General features: G+C 46.6%; 1 protein-coding gene across 9 annotated transcripts in view; it reads left to right on the top strand.

The window, feature by feature from the left end:
• The first annotated feature begins 238 nt into the window (after positions 1-238).
• Positions 239-21,184, top strand: part of LOC147105595 (caldesmon-like) — a 256,048-nt gene continuing 235,102 nt past the window's right edge. For 5 of the 9 annotated variants that reach the window (XR_015081519.1, XM_086010134.1, XM_086010133.1 and 2 more), the window contains exon 1: positions 239-349. The gene's annotated coding sequence lies outside the window, so the exon portion shown is untranslated. Of the gene's footprint in view, positions 350-11,575; positions 11,731-12,638; positions 12,786-21,184 lie in introns of those variants that run through there. The other 4 variants (XM_086010128.1, XM_086010125.1, XM_086010127.1 and 1 more) reach the window with 3 other exon arrangements.

Raw genomic sequence — 21,184 nt, 5'->3', positions numbered from 1 at the left:
ATAGTTTTCAGGGGTTTTAAGTCTTGTTTCTTGATGAGTGGCTTCCTGAGCATGCCTGGGGAATGACAGGCATTCCTGGACGGAGGCTGGACTCAACTTGGGTTTAAACACTGTGATTGGCTCCTAGTCAGAACAAGCTACAGACAATGCATACTAGTGGCTGTCAACTGTAAACATAGGGGGAGATGTGTTCACTTGGCATTGACTTTGGGAGGGGCCTAGGCATGACTGGAGTTTTCTTGAATCGAACTGTGTGAGTGTGTGTGTTTTGACTGCCTGTACTTCCTCGCAGTTCTGCTGCATTGTAGCTTGTATTCTTTGAAAGCCGGCCAGCGTTCAACCTACAGAGGTAAGGCATGTACTTCTGGTATTCTGTGTAGCAGGCATTACTTCAAAGAAATGGAAGGTTTGCACTGAGCAGGCTTAAGATGATTCATTAAACTTTATAGTCCGGTTAAACTTTTAATTGTCCAAAGTGAAGGTTGGAAGCACGGTCTGATTTGTGCACAGACTGTGAAGGTTTTTTGGAATGTAACTAGAGTGGTGACAAAATCTTTCAAGGGGAAACTGTAGAACACTCGAAGGAGTTTGATATGCCTTTGTGGAAGTGCGAAAGTAACCGAAATGCTTTCTTAGGCTGTTTATTTTGTGCCATCTACAGTAGGAAGCAGTGAGGAATGAGGAGACTGAACGAATCCCTAGCTTTTAAATAAAACTCAGGCTGCACTTGTAAACCTTTTCACGCAAGAACAATTTGCAAATGAGTGCGTGTAAGCCTATTTTGTAGAAATATTGCTTCTCGTGCTTTAATTTTAAATCGATACCGGGAGAGAAAGGTAATTCGGGCAGTCTCTAATCGGCAAACTCTAGCTCAGTGTGGATCTCTGTTCTCCTGCTTTTTCAGAAGTAGAGGACGAACTTTTATTCTAATCAGCTCGACATGTTCAGGCGATTGAAATTGTTGTTGAAGTCGATATCTGATTTCAGACTCCGTATTGCTTAAATCTGTTCATCATCACTCGTGGAATGCTGCAGTGTTTTCTGTTCTGTGAGCTGGCTGCTTGAAGTCTCTCTTTTTTCTCATGCTGGTGTTCAATGCTCACACAGTTAAACATTTCCAGCACTTCACTTTTTCCATATCCTCAGCCTCTTTAAAAAGGGTTTCGAAAGCATTTCTATAATTATATGTCCCAGTGGAATATCTGATCAAACTTTTCATGTTCCAAAACGATTTCATGTTGATGAGCTCCTACTGTTTGGGGATGGGGGGGAGAAGGGGAGGGGGGGTTAAAGTCATTACCGCAAAACAAAATGCTAAGATTTGAGATGCATACTTGAGAATTGTCTGCTCCAGTGAGCTCCTCGTGTAATTTGCTTGGGAAGGTTGGCGGCATGCCAGTATTTTGAAAAGTAAAAAGGTTAGCTAAATATTTGCAGGCCTTCTGTGGAACCACATCTGATAAGGAATCCATGTTAGGAAAAAATGAAGGGAATGCACTCAATGCATAGGCCTTATAAGGAGCAAATTTAACATGGTGACAGACGATGGGTTTGACCTATGGAATGTAAGTATGCATTTGAAAAAGTTCTGTGGGATTTTTACATGCACAACGAGCAGAAAAAAAGACCAAGTTGTTTGTTCTCCATATGCACTGCATTGCATCTCTCTGCCCGTTGCAAGTATTTGTGACTATATACTGCTTGTTTAAACATTGAATTGTGACTATTTTTGAACTGTACCTATCAGCAAGGCCTATAAAAGATTGGTTGATCTTTTGATTCTGATCTAATTATAATCATGTACTTTTGCAATTTAATTGTACAGAATACATAACCGCAGTGCAGACTCAAAAATATTATCATTTAATAATAAGACCCCAAACTGCCTGAAGATGTATAATTACTCAATTTTTTAAACAAATCAAACACCAGTCTTGCCTTACGAAGCACACTGCATAAACAGTTGAGTTTGTATCTGTCTCTTTGTTAATTAAACCCTTTCTTGATTAGACAGGTTGAAAGCATTATTTGACTTAAGATTTGTATTCCCCAATAGTAATTTTGAGACTCTCTGACTGAGGTAACTGAAAATATTCAAGTGAAAACCAGAGACCACAAAATGGCCCAGCCTCATTAGATCTGTCTGATAGCGATGTTAGTCAGGATTGCATAGACGTCTGGGCTTTCCACTCAAGGGAGCTGCTGCTAAAACATTGCAACTGGTTGAGAATCTGAACTGAAGAACCCTAATTATGTGAAAGGTCTGGGCTGCAAAAGAGTAAAGGAATCATTCGTGCTCTTTGACAGCTTCTCATTAAGGGTTAGTTGAAACCACAACCATAGCATTGGTGTGAAGTGCCTTTGCTTTGCATCAACACTATGATTATAGTGCAAATATAGCCTGAATCCAGAGTCAGGGCCCAACATGGCACAGGAGCGAATGGGACTGCGACTCCCTGGAGTCTTACTCTACTTCACTTTGGAGTAATTACGTGATTACATACACAAGTTCAGCGCCTTTGTGAAGCCAGAACAGCTTTGCACCAATGCTAAATTTATAGTGTGAATGTACTGTTGCGATTACAGTACTTTGGTATTTGTGTACACGTTAGTTTCCAAGCTCTCTTTATTGAAACCCATGTCGTATTACACCAATTGGTATGGATGCCTGGATCTCAAATTAAGGGATCAAGGGCTTGAGTCCCAGGTGTCCAGTAATGGTTTCACCTAGTCTTGTCTTTACCTAGTCTTCAGGTAGAGGGGAGGAAGATAAATCAGGCTTTCACCCCCTTGAACTCTCTCCTGCTGGAGGTTGGGGCATTGTGTGGTACTCAATCATTGAGGAGAAGTGTTCGGACGAGGCTGTCTGATTCTCAAGCTGGAGAACAAGTCGCAAAGAAATAGGAAGAAAAATTACAAAAAAACAAAATTAGCCCTTAGAAAAGTGAACAGATTTTGTGTATTCCTTTGAAAAAAGAGATCAACATTTTGTTCTTCAATATTTCTACTTGGAAGTTAATAATGTAAACAAGTTAACAGCAGGGGTTAGTAAATTAACAAAGCACATCATGGATTGGTAGGATCCAGAATTGTAACTGAGATCCTGGTTACAGCAGGAGACACTGGAACCCTAGATTTACCCATGCAGTGTGGTTTCCAGATGCCAGTAAAGATGTTACCAGGATGGCCCATAAGGGCCTGGCCCAGATATTGTTAGGCATGTCTTGGTTCTTGGACTGTTCTTGAGTCCTGGACCAGTTGCAGTCACACTGCTCGGCTGGTTTCTCTGCTCTTTGCCAATTGCTTGAATAGCTAATGTAGCAACATAATTCCATAATCATAGCTGATGTGGTTGTATTATCCCAGTGCCACTGACTTGTGTAGGGAATGAGAACCCTCATTGAGTTTGCAATTTGCGATTAGTTAAATGGCCACAAATTATTTGAGGCCAATTCTGGATGCATTCACAGTCCGCAACTTTAGATTTAGTGCCGAGCCAAACTTAGAGTGTGAATGGTGTGTGAAGAGCGGAACTGACTCCAAAGCAAAACAGAGTGAGATTCTCTCCTCAGGGGATCTCACTCCACTTTGTTCAGGTGTCAGTAAAGGCCTGATTCTGGATTCTGGATTCAGGCTGCAGTTACACTACAACTCTGTCATTGGTTCCACACAAAACTGCTTTGCACCAACTCTACAGCTGTAGTGCAAACGCACCCTAGAGTGATTTGGGATCATTCATTCCTAGCCCTGATATACATGCACATGAGGTCTTTGCTGCGAGTTCTTGTCCTCATCAGAACCCACTGAACAGACACAGAACTGAGGCAGGGTCCTTCCACTAACAAAGGGAAAGAAAGGACGGAGGGAAAATTCAGAAAAGTGAGTTGACTTGTAACACTGCCATATTCCTTAGTGGGCATGAGCAGAATTGCACTGGTGGGACATGGGAGTTGGTCACCACTCATCGTTTCAATCAGAGCTGGGTGTGTCAAACAAAGAACTTTACTTAAGGAAGAGAAAACAAAACAACAGCCGAACATTGAATGTTACTGATTTCTAGTGAGTTTTGATTACATTATTAAAACTATAAAAGAATTTCTATGAGAATTGTTTCAATGTGTTGAAAGGTCATACTGGAGCTTATGATTAGAGGAATTCTTATTCAAGCCAAGAAAATACATCTTTAAAATGGAGCTTGCTTTGCATCCTTTCAGTATTTATATGTGTGTTTTTGGATAGAGACACCAATCATTAAAACGTGTTAAATATTTTGGGTTAAGGCTGGAAGTTGTAAAACAGAAGTGAGGCCATTTGAAAACAGACGACCGACTGAACTCATCAAGCATTGTAGCCTTGTGCCCTACTTTGATTCTTTAAGAAATTCCATTGTTTTATAACAATGAATAGGCTTATATTTCTAAAAAATATCCGGTTGCCATTCCTTTACAGACACTTTGTTGGGAGAAGAGATATAGGGGGCAGTTTTCATGTAAAGTGTAAATTTGGAGGCACTGGGTGGGACATGTGTTGTGCTCACCTGCAGGAGTCAGCAGGGAATCCGGACGACCTTAGTTCAGGGTCCTTATTATAATGTGGTTGGTGAGCTGCCTATTGGGCCGCGCATTTCGTGCTGGCAGCTCACCAACCTGCAGGCAGGGAAACAGGGGAGGCAGTCGGATTTGAAAGCATCTTAACGGAGAGGAAAAGGAACATCGGGAGTGAGGGGAAACACTTTACAGCAGCAGCTGAACCTACAGCAAGGATATTAAATGTTGGAAGCCTTTAAGGCTCAAAAGCCACAACGGGTGGCAATAAAATGCGTGCCAAGCATGCATCCAGCTTTCCCATAATTGCAACTAAACATCGGAACAGAATACGAGTGGGACGTGATCCTGGCAGTTACACCGGGATCGTGCCCGCTGATGCCTCTACCAGGGCCGGCTCTGCCAGAGTTTGCGGGGTCAGTGGGAAGGCATCATTTGCATGGGCCGGCAGGCACCTGTGCCACTACGGGCACATCTGGGGTGCCCGCTTGCCCCACACTACCGGATACTTTGGTGCCTGTTGGGGAGGGGTGTGCCAGAGACCCCATGTAAAGGGGCTGAGATGAAATTTTACCACCTTCAGGGGTCCAGACCACTTAACGGGTCTGGAACCCCCTCTGTTGCTGCCCATTTTCACCCTCCTGGATGCTGAGATGCCTCATCTCATTGGCCTCCAGTCTTAAGCCAGGTCCCTTAAGGGGCAGGGAAACAGGAACTCCGAGTGTAAGGATCCTCGCCAGTAGACCTGCTCCCGACACATCACCTGGTTTGTATAGGCTCCGCCCCTTGGAAAATCCCTAGTGTATCCAGAGTTACATCGGAGGACTGGTGGGAGGGTTGAGGAGATTCGGTGTCATGATGTCTTTGAGAGGCTCGTGCATGCTAACTTGAGATGCCATCTAGTAGTGGAGAAAATTCTTCTGTGGTTAGATCTGGGACTCATAATCAAGCCAGTCTCTTAATATAGTACAACAGGCAACACTGTCATTGAACATCACCACAATGCTGGCCACTGAGCAATGCAGTCCATATCATCAATAGGTTTGCTCAGGTGGCTCAGACGCTCTTTGGTAATGTTGCACACAGCACCTTTGTCTTTTTGCCTTTTTTTTAGCAGATAAATTTATCTGCACTGCTCTGTAGGAATCAGACTAACAGCCCTGGATTGTTGCAGAATTAGGATATTTTCAAACAGGTTACTTCTTGGAACATCAAAGTTTGCACCACAATAAATGGTTATGTTCCTGGCTGACACCACCTGCACTTCTGTTTATAATCCCATGTACAAAGTACTTTACTGGGCAACAACGACCCAGTAGCATCTCCTTACTAGACAACGATGATCTGATAAGAAAGTGTTTACAACCGATTCTTCCTTTTCATTGCACTCCCTTCCAGTTTTCTCTCCTCCTTTTCCAAGATCACTGATTCTTATCGGAGTCGGTTCCATGAGTGCTGACTTCCCTCTACTGCATCACCCTTTGGTCTTTATCTGTGAGCCTCGACAGTGAGTGTTGGTGCACTATTCAACCATGGAGGGCATCATAACGGAGACCGTGTCCGGTGTCCGGACACTTTCCAGCACGAGGCACTAGGCAGTGATCGGTAGCTGGAACACTGGCTGACTTTCCTCCTCAGAGGTACTGAGGCTAATTCTGGTGCCCTACCGCCATCTTGGATCAATGAGCTCACAACATCGCATCTCCTTTTGTTTTGTTTCTTAAAGGAGAATGCAGTTAAAATAATCCTCAGAAATTTGCAGGCAAGGAATATGATTTTGCCTAAGCTTCAGTCCATGCTTTTCCACTAACATGCTTGATAGACATCAGTATTAATATTAGTACTGATAGAAACATAGAAAAATAGGAGCAGGAGTTGGCCATTCGGTCCTTCGAGCCTGCTCTGCCATTCGATATGATCATGGCTGATCCTCTATCTCAATACCATATTCCTGCTCTCTCCCCATACCCCTTGATGCCTTTTGTGTCTAGAAATCTATCTATCTCCTTCTTAAATATATTCAGTGACTTGGCCTCCACAGCCTTCTGTGGTAGAGAATTCCACAGGTTCACCACCCTCTGAGTGAAGAAATTTCTCCTCATCTCAGTCCTAAATATCCTACCCCGTATCCTGAGACTGTGACCCCTCGTTCTAAACCCCCGCAGCCAGGGGAAACATCCTCCCTGCATCCAGTCCGTCTAGTCCTGTCAGAATTTTATACGTTTGGAATTTGATGTGAGGATGGTGTGACCACTGGCTCAGGGATAGTATTCCCGCCTCTGACTGTTGGGTTCAAGCCCCACTCCAGGCAGCCTAGGCGAGTGGAGACGGGATTGACGCCCGGTGGGTGTGCTCATGTCCCATGGGTGGCCTCCACCCATCATAAAAGGGTGGGGGAGGCTCTTCAGCCTTGGCTGTACCCTGCCTAGGAGAAGGTACTCCAAAGGTAAAAACTGTGAGGAAGGCAATGGGAATCCACCTCAGCTACTTTTCCCTTTTTTAAGTGGCTCAAGAATCCCGATTGTGGGACTTGAGTCAAGATCTGCCCTGGGGCGGAACGCAATGAATGGACGGACTAATGAAAGACTGCTGTGAACACACATCAGCCCTCAGCCATACCGAACAAAGAGGCTAGCTAGCCCATATACTTAGAGCCACGAGCTTCTATTCTCTATAACATGTGCCTAGACAACAGTGCACCTTTAAATATAGGCAAAGTTGGAGCCCCTAGCTACTGGTAATTTCCTGCTTATCTTTCAGAATGGCATGCTTTGTTCAGTACTGATAAGACATGGACATGTTTTAAATTTTAAAATAGTTTTTCTTGTAACAAGCTTTCCAGCAGCTATCAGCGTTTCAAGTATTCCGTATGCTGATAAATGCACAGCTGCTACACTCAATTCCTGTAATTCACCAGCTTTATTCTTAAATTAGTCTTTATACTGTTGAAATGTATCACTCGTGGAGTCTCCCACTTTCACTTGAATTCCCGCATGCAATCTCCACCCTAAAGGAAGTGCTCAATTTTATTTTTTCTACTTTATCAGCTCCTTAACTGCAACCTCAGCTGCTGCCCTCCTAATCTGCTCATCTTGACATCGTTTCATTTCACTTGGTGTCTTTTTTTACTTGAAACATTTAGTACTCCTTAAATTTTATTGCTTCCTATTGTCAACCGCCGGCATGCATCTGGAACATTACTGGGTCCTTTTATTCTCACTTTCAGTCTGTTGCACTGCTATGTCTGTACAGTCAGACCACTAAACGTTGAATAGCACCAAGATAGTGATGACTAGATCAGGCACAATACTGCTAGTCAAAAGATCAGCACTTTATATATTAAACATAGAAACATAGAAGATAGAAGCAGGAGTAGGCCATTCGGCCCCTCGAGCCTGCTCCGCCATTCAATGAGATCATGGCTGATCATCCAAGTTCAGTACCCTGTTTCTGCCTTCTCTCCATATCCCTTGATCCCTTTAGCCTTAAGAAATATATCCAACTCCTTCTTGAATATATTTAATGAATTGGCCTCTACTGCCTTCTTTGGCAGAGAATTCCACAGGTTCACCACTCTCTGGGTGAAGAAATTCCTCCTCATCTCTGTCCTAAATGGCTTACCCCTTATCCTTAGACTGTGACCCCTGGTTCTGGACTCCCCGACCATCGGGAACATCCTTCCAGCATCTAGTCTGTCTAGTCCTATTAGAATTTTATAAGTTTCGATGAGATCCCCTCTCATTCTTCTAAACTCCAGCGAGTGCAAGCCCAATCGATCCAATCTCTCCTCATACGTCATTCCTGCCATCCCAGGTATCAGTCTGGTGAATCTTCGCTGCACTCCTTCCAAGGCAAGAACATCCTTCCTCAGATAAGGCGACCAAAACTGCACACAATACTCAAGATGTGGCCTCACCAAGGCCCTGTACAACTGCAGCAAGACATCCTTGTTCCTGTACTCAAACCCTCTCGCTACGAAGGCCAACATACCATTTGCCTTCTTAACCGCCTGCTGCACCTGCATGCTTACTTTCAGCGACTGGTGCACAAGGACGCCCAGGTCTCGTTGCATTTCCCCTTCTCCCAATCTATTGCCATTTAGATAATAATCTGCCTTCCTGTTTTTGCCACCAAAGCGGATAACCTCGCATTTATCCACGTTATATTGCATCTGCCATGCTTCTGCCCAATCACCCAACCTGTCCAAATCATACTGGAGTTTCTCGGCATCCTCCTCACAGCACACATGCCCATCCAGCTTTGTGTCATCTGCAAACTTGGAGATATTACATCTAGTTCCCTCGTCCAGATCATTAATATATATTGTGAATAGCTGGGGTCCAAGGACCGATCCCTGCGGTACCCCACTAGTCACTGCCTGCCACTCAGAAAAAGAGCTGTTTATTCCAACTCTTTGCTTTTTGTCTGCCAACCAGTTTTGCTGCTAATAATTTTCCTGAAACCACAGATGAGCTGTTATCAAAAGTTATGTATTAAATAATAGATGAATGTCCATTGGTTAACTGAAAAGTCAAGTAGGACAGCAATAGGAATCGAGCAGATGGCACTGTTTTTTGGACAAATGGCACCAACACTGGCATGGATTCTTTAGCTAACTGTGTTAAGGGTTGCGTCATATGCATTTCAAGGCAAATAAAGTTGTGATATAACAGTTGGATAATGGAAGATTAACCCATTATATATAAAGTCCATTTGTAAGAGATGTTAAGAGCTGTATGTTTTTTTATAATGCACTGATTTAAATGATAAACATTAGTCAAAGCCTACGGTTGGATTAAGCAAGTTTGAAAAAGGACAAACATAATTTGTGTTTCATATTCAAAGAATTCTCACTTCTTTTACGTCTATGTCTGCCTCAGTAGCGAGCAGTTTTTAACTATTGGTAGTGAATGGAGCAAATGTCAGTCACTCTTAAATTGCAAGGAGCTTAGAAAATGTTTCTTTTTAGCAGCTGTACCTTTTGAAAATGTACATACTTCCATTAGCTTCTGAACTCTCTTTCCTTTGCATCTTCATCCAACTGGGAGGAGGGGTCCTTCATTTCTCTAGGATTTTATTTAATTCATTCTTGGGATATGGGCGTCGCTGGCAAGGCCGGCATTTATTGTCCATCCTAGCTGCCCTTGAGAAGGCCGTGGTGAGCCTTCATCTTGAACTGCTGCAGTCCATATGGGGAACATATGTCCACAATGCTGTTAGGTAGGGAGTTCCAGGATTTTGACATAACGACAATGTATGTCCAAGTTGCGATGGTGGTGATGTTCCCATAGAAAGAAAGAACTTGCACTTATATAGCGCCTTTCACAACCTCAGGATGTCCCAAAGTGCTTTACAGCCAATTAAATACTCTTGAAGTGTAATTATTGTTGTAATGTAGGAAACATGGCAGCCAGTAAGCTCCACAAACAGCAATGATATAATAACCAAATAATCTGTTTTAATGATGTGGATTGAGGAATAAATATTGGCCAGGACACTGGGGAAAACTCCTTCTTCAAAATTGTGCCATAGGATTTTTTATCCGAAAGACGTCACTTCCAACAGTGCAGCATTCCCTCAGTACTGCACTGAAGTATCAGCTAGATTTATGTGCTCAAGTCTCTGGAGTGGGACTTGACACCCACAATCTTCTGACTCAGAGGCGTGAGTGCTACCACTGAGCCATGGCCCACTCTGGTGCTGTTCCATTTTCAAATAGGATATGTATTTGTAGCCTGTTGACACAGGCAGTACCAGCTCTTTCACCCTGTGAGGCAAAGTCCTTACAGGGCAGGCGACGTGTCATCTGCCTCTGAACAGACAAGAGTGAGTGTCGGCCAAGCCTTGAGCTCGAGCCTAACAATCAGACGGAAGTGCATCTTAACCAATGCATTGTAAAGCTACACTTTACACTATAAGTACAATTCCAAAGAATTTGATCCCAGTATTTCAGAATTCACAACTAATAGATTTTGTTGCTGCTGTGGGCTGCAATTAGTAAGGCAAAGTGAGAGTATTTCACAACTGCTATTCCATTCATTCTTCTCAATATTACTCAAGGGTTACACACATGAGCATCCTGACAGTAATCAATTCTAAATGTTAGAACTGTAGCATATGCATAAAAATATATAGAGAGCAAGAATTACTCAATTTCACGGTGGCATAGTGGTTAGCACTGTTGCCTCACAGCGCCAGGGACCCGGGTTCGAATCCGGCCTCGGGTGACTGTCTGTGTGGAGTTTGCACATTCTCCCCGTGTTTGCGTGGGTTTCCTCCGGGTGCTCCGGTTTCCTCCCACAGTCCAAAGATGTGCGGGTTAGGTTGATTGGCTATGATAAATTGACCCTTAGTGTTAGGGGGATTAAATACGTGGGGTTACGGGGATAGGGTGGGATATGTGTTGGTGTAGGGGTTGCGGGGATCGGGTGGGATATGTGTTGGTGTAGGGGTTGCGGGGATCGGGTGGGATATGTGTCGGTGCAGGCTCGATGGGCCGAAATGGCCTCCATCTGCACTGTGGGGTTTCTGTGATTCTGTGATTCCATAACTGGTAATGAGGTTTCCCTCACCAACATGGGCCAGCGTACATTATGTTCTGTTCTCTTTCACTGCATAAGACATACCGTAAAACCGTTCTCTGATGATGTTCAAGGTAAAGTACATTCAACATTCCAAGAATATTGAGTCACAGAATAGTAAAGGCAGAAGTTATCCTAGTGCAGTATTTAAAAATATGCAATTAGTGGTTTGCAGATATTTATGAAGTAACATAATATTCTGTTAACATTCTTCATTGGGTTTTTACTCCAATTTTGTTTGACGGATCAAAGTCAGAAACTCTAAATGCCTATCAAATGTGAACAGGCATTTTTGTGTGAAGCAGCTATGGAAAGATCTAGTAGGAGAGAGGAGGTTTGCCAAGTTGCTCCGAACTCCTTAGATGGATGTGAAGTGAGCCCAAGACCAAGTACAGACATATTTAAAGTATAATCAGCTGCTAATATATGTTGCCTTTCTGGGTGTTTTAGGGAGTTCGCCTCAAGCGTTCAGCTGTCGGAACCGATGGGAACATGATTAGAATTGCAAGCTCATACTTGTGCATGCTGAGTGGTCACTTCAAGTGAGAAATGTGCTGTGCATTGCAGAGGACGAGAAACGTCGTACGGTGCCTTTCAATCCTAGGGTAGGTTTTAGGAATAGTACAGCAAATGTAGCTTTGGTTAATCTTATCTTATTGAAGTTAAGCTTTTCAGTCTTTAGGATCATGCTAAGAGCTGCATTCAAAAGTAAAAACTGGTGGGTGGTATTCAAATATGATCACCTCCGCCTTCAAAACCTCCCTCTACAAAATGTTAAATATGAGCCTAGAAATTACTATTGGCGATAATCTTTGTACGATATTCCTCTGTCTGCTATTTTAATGCAGGTGTTAGCTGGTTTATGTGAAAAGGTTAACAGCACCAGTAAAACAGCAGAGTGTCACACAAGCTCATTAAACATGCATCACAGATGGTCATTTCCAGCCTATACTCACAAATATCTCTTAAAATATTACCCCATAAAATGTATGGATTTCCAGGCACCAGTCTACCTTCCCTCTATCTGGAAACTAGTTTGGTCAAGTGTACAGCTGATTCATGACAAGAATGCACTTAATTCAAGCTGGCACCTGACTCTGGTTGAAGGATAAAATGCCAGTGGAACGAACCACATTGTATTCACTGCCATCGAACAGACATCCTGTTCCAAAAAATTCTGGCCTATGCACACACGTTTCTTATTTTTTATTAATATGCAGCTCAATTAATAGAGTCAGTTATTTGCCAAATTTCACTTAGAGTAGCAAAATGTGTCATTGGGCTGGACCTTGCTGGAGCGTGCCATCTCACGGCGTTAGTTAGACTTTCTTCTGTACCCTTCAGCTCAAAAAGGTTTTGCGCCGTAACTTGCTGGAACTGCGAGCTGGGACCTCAGTGAACAACCACAGCTATCTTCCTTTGTGCTAGGTATGACTCCAGCCAGTGGAGAGTATTTCCCCTGATTCCTATTGACTTCAATTTTACTAGGGCTCCTTGATGCCACACTCGATCAAATGCTGCCTTGATGTCAAGGGCAGTCACTCTCACCTCACCTCTGGAATTCAGCTCTTTTGCCCAAGTTTGGACCAAGGCTGTAATGAGGTCTGGAGCTGAGAGGACTTGGCGGAACCCAAACTGAGCATCAGTGAGCAGGTTATTGGTGAGTAAATGCCGCTTGATAGCACTATCGTCAACACCTCCCATCACTTTGCTGATGATTGAGAGTAGACTGATGGGGCAGTAATTGGTCTGCTTTTTGTGGACAGGACCTGGGCAGTTTTCCACATTGTCGGATAGATGCCAGTGTTGTAGCTGTACTGAAACAGCTTGGCTAGAGGCGCGGTTAGTTCTGGAGCAGAAGTCTTCAGCACGACAGCCGGGATGTTATCGGGGGCCCAAAACCTTTGCTGTATCCAGTGCGCTCAGCTGTTTCTTGATATCACGTGGAGTGAATTGAATTGGCTGAAGACTAGCTTCTGTGATGTTGGGGACGTCAGGAGGAGGCCGATATGGATCTTCGACTCAGCACTTCTGGCTGAAGATGGTTGCAAACGCTTCAGCCTTGTCTTTTGTACTCATGTGCTGGGCTCCGCCATCACTAAGGATGGGGATGTTCATGGAGCCTTCTCCTCCCTTCAGTTGTTTAATAGTCCACCACCATTCACGACTGGATGTGGCAGGATTGCAGAGCTTTGATCTGATCTGTTGATTGTGGGATAGTTTAGCTCTCTCTAAAGTATGCTGCTTCTGCTGTTTAGCATGCATGTAGTCCTGTGTTGCAGCTTCCCCAGGTTGGCACCTCATTTTTTTTTGGTACGCCTGGTGCTGCTCCTGGGATGCTCTTCTGCACTCCTCATTGAACCAGGGTTGGTCGCCTGACTTGATGTTAATGGTAGAGTGAGGGATATTAATGCAGGTGCCAAAAGGTTACAGATTGGGGTGGAATACAATTCTGCTGCTGCTGATGGCTCACATGCCTCATGGATGCCCAGTTTGAGCTGCTAGATCTGTTCTGAATCTATCCCATTTGGCACGGTGGTAGTGCCACACAACACGCTGGAGGGTGTCCTCGGTGTGAAGACGGGTCTTCTTCTCCAGAAGGATTGTGCGGTGGTCACTGCTACCAATGCTGTCATGGACAGATGCATCTGCGACAGGTAGATTGGTGAGGACGAGGTCAAGTAGGCTTTTCCCTCATGTTGGTTCTCTCACCACCTGCCACAGGCCCAGTCTGGCAGCTATGTCCTTCTGGACTCGGTCAGTACTGGTGCTACTGAGCCACTCTTGGTGATGGACATTGAAGTCCCCCACCCAGAGTACATTCTGTGCCCTTTCTACTCTCAGTGCTTCTTCGAAGTGGTGTTCAACATGGAGGAGTACTGCTGGTAGGTGGTAATCAGCAGGAGGTTTCCTTGCCCATGCTTGACCTGATGCCATGAGACTTCATGGGGTCCAGAGTCAATGTTGAGGACTCCCAGGGCCACTCCCTCCCGACTGTATACCACTGTGCCACACCTCTAGTTGGTCTGTCCTGCCATGGGACAGGACATACCCAGGGACGGTGATCGGGGAGTTTGGGACATTGGCTGAAAGGTATGATTCTGTGAGTATGACTATGTCAGGCTGTTGCTTGACTAGTCTGTGGGGCAGCTCTCCCAATTTTGGCACAAGCCCCCAGATGTTGGTGAGGAGGACTTTGCAGGATCGACTGGGCTGGGTGTGCCGTTGTAATGTTCGAAGCCAGTGCCGAGGTCGATGCCGGATGGTCCGTCTGGTTTTATTCTTATTATTGTTTCTTGTAGCGATTTGTTACAACTGGGTGGCTTGTTAGGCCATTTCAGAGGGCAGTTAAGAGTCAACCACATTGCTGTGGGTCTGGAGTCACAGATAGGCCAGACCAGGTAAGGACGGCAGATTTCCTTCCCTGAAGGGCATTAGTGAACCAGACGGGTTTTTATGACAATCCGCTAGTTTTGTGGTAGCTTTTTATTCCAGATTTATTTAATTAACTGAATTTAAATTCCACAGCTGCTGTGGTGGGATTTGAACTCATATCTCCAAGATCATTAGTCCAGGCCTCTGGATTACTAGTTCAGTAGCATAACCACTACGCTACCGCTACTGCTACTGTTCTGTGGCAAGTTTAATGGGCAATTTATGTGCAAATTCAGCAAGTTCTTAAAAATAACGGGGAGGCTAAGGGTGAGGTGCCGTTTGTATGAAGCAAATGGCGGAGCGGTTATTTTTCCAGCCAGGTCCAGCTCATTATTTTTATATGAAATCTAATATTGGCTTTTTTTTTGGGTGTACATTGAGTTGCTGAATCGAGGCTAATATAAGATGTGGTCCAAAGATTCACCAGCTGGCCAGGTTTAACTGCACTTTTAGCAATCCTAATCTAAGCACAATGCAAAGGCTCGCTTAGATGATGAGTTATTATATGTTTAAAAGGATTCAAGTGGATGATAAATGGGCAATACTTGGTAAGTGTGTAGTATTCTTGTCAATGCACACTTAAACAGATCATTAATAACCATGGTCATCTATGTTGAGTATCTGTTAATTGTTTAACTAAACAGCTTAGCCCAACACCTCATAATTAACTAAATATCAAATTTTGACCTGTGTAAATGTCACACTTCAAAGTACTTTCAGCTGGCCTATTTTGATTTAATTGCAGGATGTGGGCATTAATGGCAAGACTGGCATTTATTACTGACCCCTAGTTGCCCTGTGAAGGTGGTGATGGGCCTTCTTCTTCAACCACTGCTCTCCATGTGGTAGTCTTTGTAGTGGTTTGATACATCCGAGTGGCTTTACTACTTAAAGCAGTCAACCACATTGGTGTGGGATTGGAGTCACATACAGGGCAGACTGGGGAAAGTCAGCTGCTTTCCTTCCCTGAAACTCAATTGGGTTTTTACAACAATCCGACAGCTTCATCGTCACTTATCCTGACACTAGCATTTTATTTCCAGATTTTTAAAACTGAATTCAACTTTGCAAACTGCCACAGTGGGATTTGACCTCACCACCTTCTGGGGTTATTAGTCAAGGACTGCTGGATTACTAGTCCAATAGCATAACCACCACACTACCGTCCCCTGTTAAATGTCCCATTCTTAATTATAGAGCTGCGCCTTTTCCTCCCTAAATAAATAAGTGCATTCTATAATATTCATAAGGATCTATTACAATTTCCCAATGGCGTACTTGTATCGACGAACCCTTTCCTGGAGTTGTGCGCCTGCTCTGTCAGTCCCTCCGTTGTCGGAACCGCCCAGCAGTGTAAGCAGGATGGCTCCAACAGCAGCTGTATCAACTTTAAAAGAGCTGCACATGTACAGATCTGCTAAGGTCACCGGCTTTGACTATTTTATTCAGTTCCAGTATCTTAACAGCTGGAGGAAACCAATGCAGGTTACCAGTAGTGGAATCATTTCACTGCTTGCAGGGAAGTGGATGGGAGCCTTTCAGCAAAGAAGTCTGTCAGTAGCTGTGGTAAACCACTTTTATCGTTCACTATCGTTACACTATGGTTATCACTGTTATATCGTTACACTATGGTTATCACTGTTTACACTGTTGTATCACTACACGAGGTCGCCTCTTGTCACGCTGTTATACCTGGGCTGACCACTGCTGACTCCGCCCATGGCTCCACCTACTTGCCCAGGTATAAAGGTAGTCGACTGGCTGGTATTCCTCCTTGTTGGATCCGATCACCCACGAGGGTGGGCTCTGTTATTTAACCAATAAAAACCTATAGTTACTTTCTTAACTCGTCGCTTTTCATTGGATGAATTGATAGGTATATCAATTTTATTGGCTAAATTTTAAAAATGTCTAACGAACCGTCAGACCAGTCAGACGCCCAGCTACAACAGCCACAGCAGCCGGCCTGGCTGCGAGCCCTCCGACCGCCGTACCTGGATCTAAACCCACAGGCAGCAAACTCAGCCCTCGACTTCAAACACTGGCTGAGCTGTTTCGAATCCTACCTGGGAGAATCCGGCGTGCCTCAGAGATCCAAACTAAGAGTGCTGACCGCCCAAGTGAGCCCTAAAGTATTCGCACTCATACAGGACCTTACTACATACGAGGCCGCCATCAACCTGCTGAAACAGCAGTACCGGAGCCCGGTAAATCCTATGTATGCCAGACACCTCCTAAGATCCCGCCCGCAACAGCCAGGAGAGTCTGTAGATGAATTTTTACGGGCGCTACAAACACTCGGCAGGGACTGTGACTTTAAAGCGGTAACGGCTGCAGAAAATACTGAAGAGAATATCCGCGATGCCTTCGTGAAAGGCCTTCGGTCCGACTACTCACGGCAAAGACTGCTCGAATCAAAGGACCGCGACCTGAACACAGCTGCAGCCCTCGCCCACTCCCTGGAAGTGGCCCATCGGGACCTCGAGGCATATTCCAGGTACTGTACTGCGTGACCCTGGGACTCCGGCCCGACCCCGGCCGCAATACCCCTCACAACGCCGCCTCCGGGACCTACCTCAGCGTCGGCGTCCCAGAACCGATCGGGACCGCCACCCCCGGTACCGGCTGCAACATCGGACCCCCGCGATCGGGCCACCGGCTGCTTCTTCTGTGGCCAGGCGAAACACCCGAGGACACGCTGCCCTGCGAGAAACGCGACTTGCTCCCATTGCCAGAAGAAAGGCCACTTCGCTAAGGCCTGCAGGGAGAGAGCCACAGACGCCAGCAGTGCCTCATGCGAATTGTGGGGGCGGCCATCTTTCATCCAGGCCACAGATGCCAGTATCCCCTCGTGTGAGTCGTGGGGGTGGCCATCTTTGATCAAGGCAACCAACACCAGCAATGCCTCATGTGAGTTGTGGGGGCAGCCATCTTATTTAACCTCGTGGGCACCGCCATTTTGTCCACCACAGTCGACCGCCACCTTGTCGCCAGACCCGACCACCGCCTCACCCGCAGACTACAGCAGCTCGCTCAGCCATACACTAGCCTCCGTCACACTGGACCAAGCTCGCCCGCATCACCTGTCCAAGTCCATGATGGACATCAAAGTAAACGGCCACGCCACGACCTGCCTGTTCGACAGCAGAAGCACGGAGAGTTTCATACATCCAGACACGGTGAGCCACTACTCCCTCACTGTCCGGCCAACGCGCAACCGGATCTCGATGGCATCGAGGTCCCATTCTACAGACATCAGCGGCTACTGTATTGTGACCCTGTCGATTAGGGGCACGGAGTATAAAAATTTTAAACTCCTCGTCCTGCCCCAGCTCTGCGCTGCCGTCCTACTAGGGCTGGACTTCCAATCCCACCTGCAAAGTGTCACTTTGGCATACGGTGGACCCCTCCCCCCACTCACAGTCGACAACCAGCAGCCTTTAAACCGCCCACCGCATACCACCTGCGGCCTATCCACCCTCAAGTTCCCGCCCCCCTCCCTGTTCGCTAACCTCACCCGCGACTGTAAACCCGTCGCCACCAAGAGCAGGCGGTACAGCGCCGGGGACAGAGCTTTTATTAGCTGTGAGGTGCAGCGTCTCCTGAAGGAGGGCATCATCGAGAGGAGCAACAGCCCCTGGCGTGCCCAGGTCGTAGTCGTTACGACCGGCGATAAAAACCGCCTAGTCATCGACTACAGCCAAACCATAAACCGGTACACCCAGCTGGACGCATATCCCCTTCCCCGCATATCTGATATGGTCAATCAGATTGCGCAGTACCGGGTATTCTCCACCATCGACCTTAAGTCGGCCTATCACCAACTCCCTATCCGCCCTGAGGACCGCCAGTATACAGCCTTCGAGGCGAACGGCCGCCTCTACCACTTCCTTAGGGCTCCCTTCGGCGTCACCAACGGGGTTTCGGTCTTCCAAAGGGAGATGGACCGGATGGTTGACCAGAACGGGCTGCACGCCACGTTCCCCTATCTAGATAACGTCACCATCTGCGGCCGCGACCGGCAGGACCACGATGTTAATCTGGAAAGATTCCTCCGTACGGCCCAACGGCTGAACCTCACCTACAATAAGGAGAAATGTGTGTTTAACACCTCGCGCCTTGCCATCCTTGGCTGCCTAGTAGAGAACGGAGTCATCGGCCCCGACCCCAAAAGAATGCGCCCCCTCATGGAGCTTCCCCTCCCCCACTGTCCAAAGGCGCTGAAGAGAACCCTGGGGCTCTTCGCCTACTATGCCCAATGGGTGCCAAATTATGCGGACAAAGCCAGACCCCTCATGAAGTCCACCTCCTTCCCCCTGACGGCAGAAGCGTGCGCAGCCTTCTCCCTCATTAAGGGAGACATTGCTAAGGCCACAATGCACGCGGTGGATGAGTCTATCCCTTTCCAAGTGGAGAGCGATGCATCCGACTTCGCCCTAGCCGCAACCCTCAACCAGGAAGGGAGACCGGTGGCCTTCTTCTCAAGGACCCTCCAGGGCCCTGAGATCCGACACTCTTCGGTCGAGAAGGAGGCCCAGGCGATCGTGGAGGCTGTACGACGCTGGAGGCATTACCTGGCAGGCAAACGATTTACCCTCCTCACCGACCAGCGTTCGGTCGCTTTTATGTTTAATAACAAGCTGAGGGGCAAAATCAAGAAGGACAAGATCTTGAGGTGGAGAATCGAGCTCTCCACCTATGATTATGATATCTTGTACCGGCCTGGTAAACTGAACGAACCCCCAGATGCTCTATCACGCAGTACATGTGCCAACGTGCAAACTGATAGACTGCAGACCCTCCACAACGACCTCTGCCACCCCGGGGTCACCAGACTTTACCACTTCATTAAGGCCCGCAACCTGCCATACTCCATCGAGGAGGTCAGGACCATGACCAGGAACTGCCAAACCTGTGCCGAATGCAAACCGCATTTCTTTAGGCCGGACAGAGCAAGCCTGATCAAGGCCACCCGCCCCTTCGAGCGCTTGAGCATCGATTTTAAGGGGCCCCTCCCGTCCTCTGACCGTAATGTGTACTTCCTCAACATCATTGATGAGTACTCCCGTTTCCCCTTTGCCTTCCCCTGCCCAGACATGACCAGTACCACGGTCATCAAATGTCTGAACGACCTCTTCGCCTTGTTCGGGTTCCCGAACTATATACATAGCGACCGGGGCTCCTCCTTCATGAGCGAGGAACTTCGCCAGTTCCTATTAGCGAGAGGTATCGCTGCAAGCAGGACCACCAGCTACAACCCCCGAGGGAACGGCCAGGTGGAAAGAGAGAACGCGACTGTCTGGAAGGCCGTTCTCTTAGCCTTAAAGTCTAAGGGCCTCCCAACCTCTCGCTGGCAGGAAGTCCTCCCGGCAGCGCTGCATTCCATCCGGTCACTGCTTTGCACTGCCATTAACGCCACCCCCCATGAACGAATGTTTGTTTTCCCCAGGAAATCGACTACGGGAACCACGCTGCCAACGTGGCTGACTTCTCCGGGGCCCGTCTTGCTGCGAAAGCATGTGAGGGCCCATAAAACGGACCCCCTGGTCGAGAGGGTGGTCCTCCTGCATGCCAACCCCCAGTACGCCTACGTGGCATACCCAGACGGGCGGGAGGACACAGTCTCCTTACGAGACCTTGCACCCTCGGGCACCCCTGAGACACCACCGTTACCCTCCACCACCCCCCCAAATCCAGCCCAGGTAGACGGCATGCCGGAACCCCACGAGCCTTCGTCAACCACGCAGACACCAGCATTAACACCGGAGACTGCAACACCGCCGCCGCTGCTGCGCCGATCAGAAAGACTTACGAGGCCTCCGGACAGACTGACATACCCGAACTGGTAGTACACTTCACCCCGCCGGACTCAAATCTAAACAAGGGGTGAATGTGGTAAACCACTTTTATCGTTCACTATCGTTACACTATGGTTATCACTGTTATATCGTTACACTATGGTTATCACTGTTTACACTGTTGTATCACTACACGAGGTCGCCTCTTGTCACGCTGTTATACCTGGGCTGACCACTGCTGACTCCGCCCATGGCTCCACCTACTTGCCCAGGTATAAAGGTAGTCGACTGGCTGGTATTCCTCCTTGTTGGATCCGATCACCCACGAGGGTGGGCTCTGTTATTTAGCCAATAAAAACCTATAGTTACTTTCTTAACTCGTCGCTTTTCCTTGGATGAATTGATAGGTATATCAGTAGCCAAATGTTTCCGACCACCTGTGTCTCTGCCAACATGCTGCTTGGCATTTACATTGGCAGTTGAGAGGGTGTGACTGAAGAACACCCATTATGGTGGCACACTCTGCCAATGACAGCAGCAATCGCCCCTCCCCCCCCCCACCCCCCGCATTTATGATTATATGTGTACATGTATATGGGTGTAATTCTCTCATACTTGTAAATTCTCTTTCATAGTTCCACTTGAAGTTCTGGGCTGTTATTGGACTGCTCAGGGAGGAGTACCAGAGAGTAGTACTGGAATGGAATAGCGTGTTAGAGAGTAGTAATGAATGGAATAGAGTGTTAGAGAGTAGTACTGGAATGGATTGAAGTGTTAGAGAGCAGCACTGGAATGGATTGAAGTGTTCGAGAGGAGTACTGGAATG

This window comes from Somniosus microcephalus, chromosome 17 (assembly GCF_052327205.1).
Source record: "Somniosus microcephalus isolate GS21.2 chromosome 17, FLI_Smic_1.0, whole genome shotgun sequence".
Classification (NCBI taxonomy): domain Eukaryota; kingdom Metazoa; phylum Chordata; class Chondrichthyes; order Squaliformes; family Somniosidae; genus Somniosus; species Somniosus microcephalus.
Note: the sequence above shows the minus strand (reverse complement) of the source record. Positions and strands in the feature narration are given on the sequence as shown.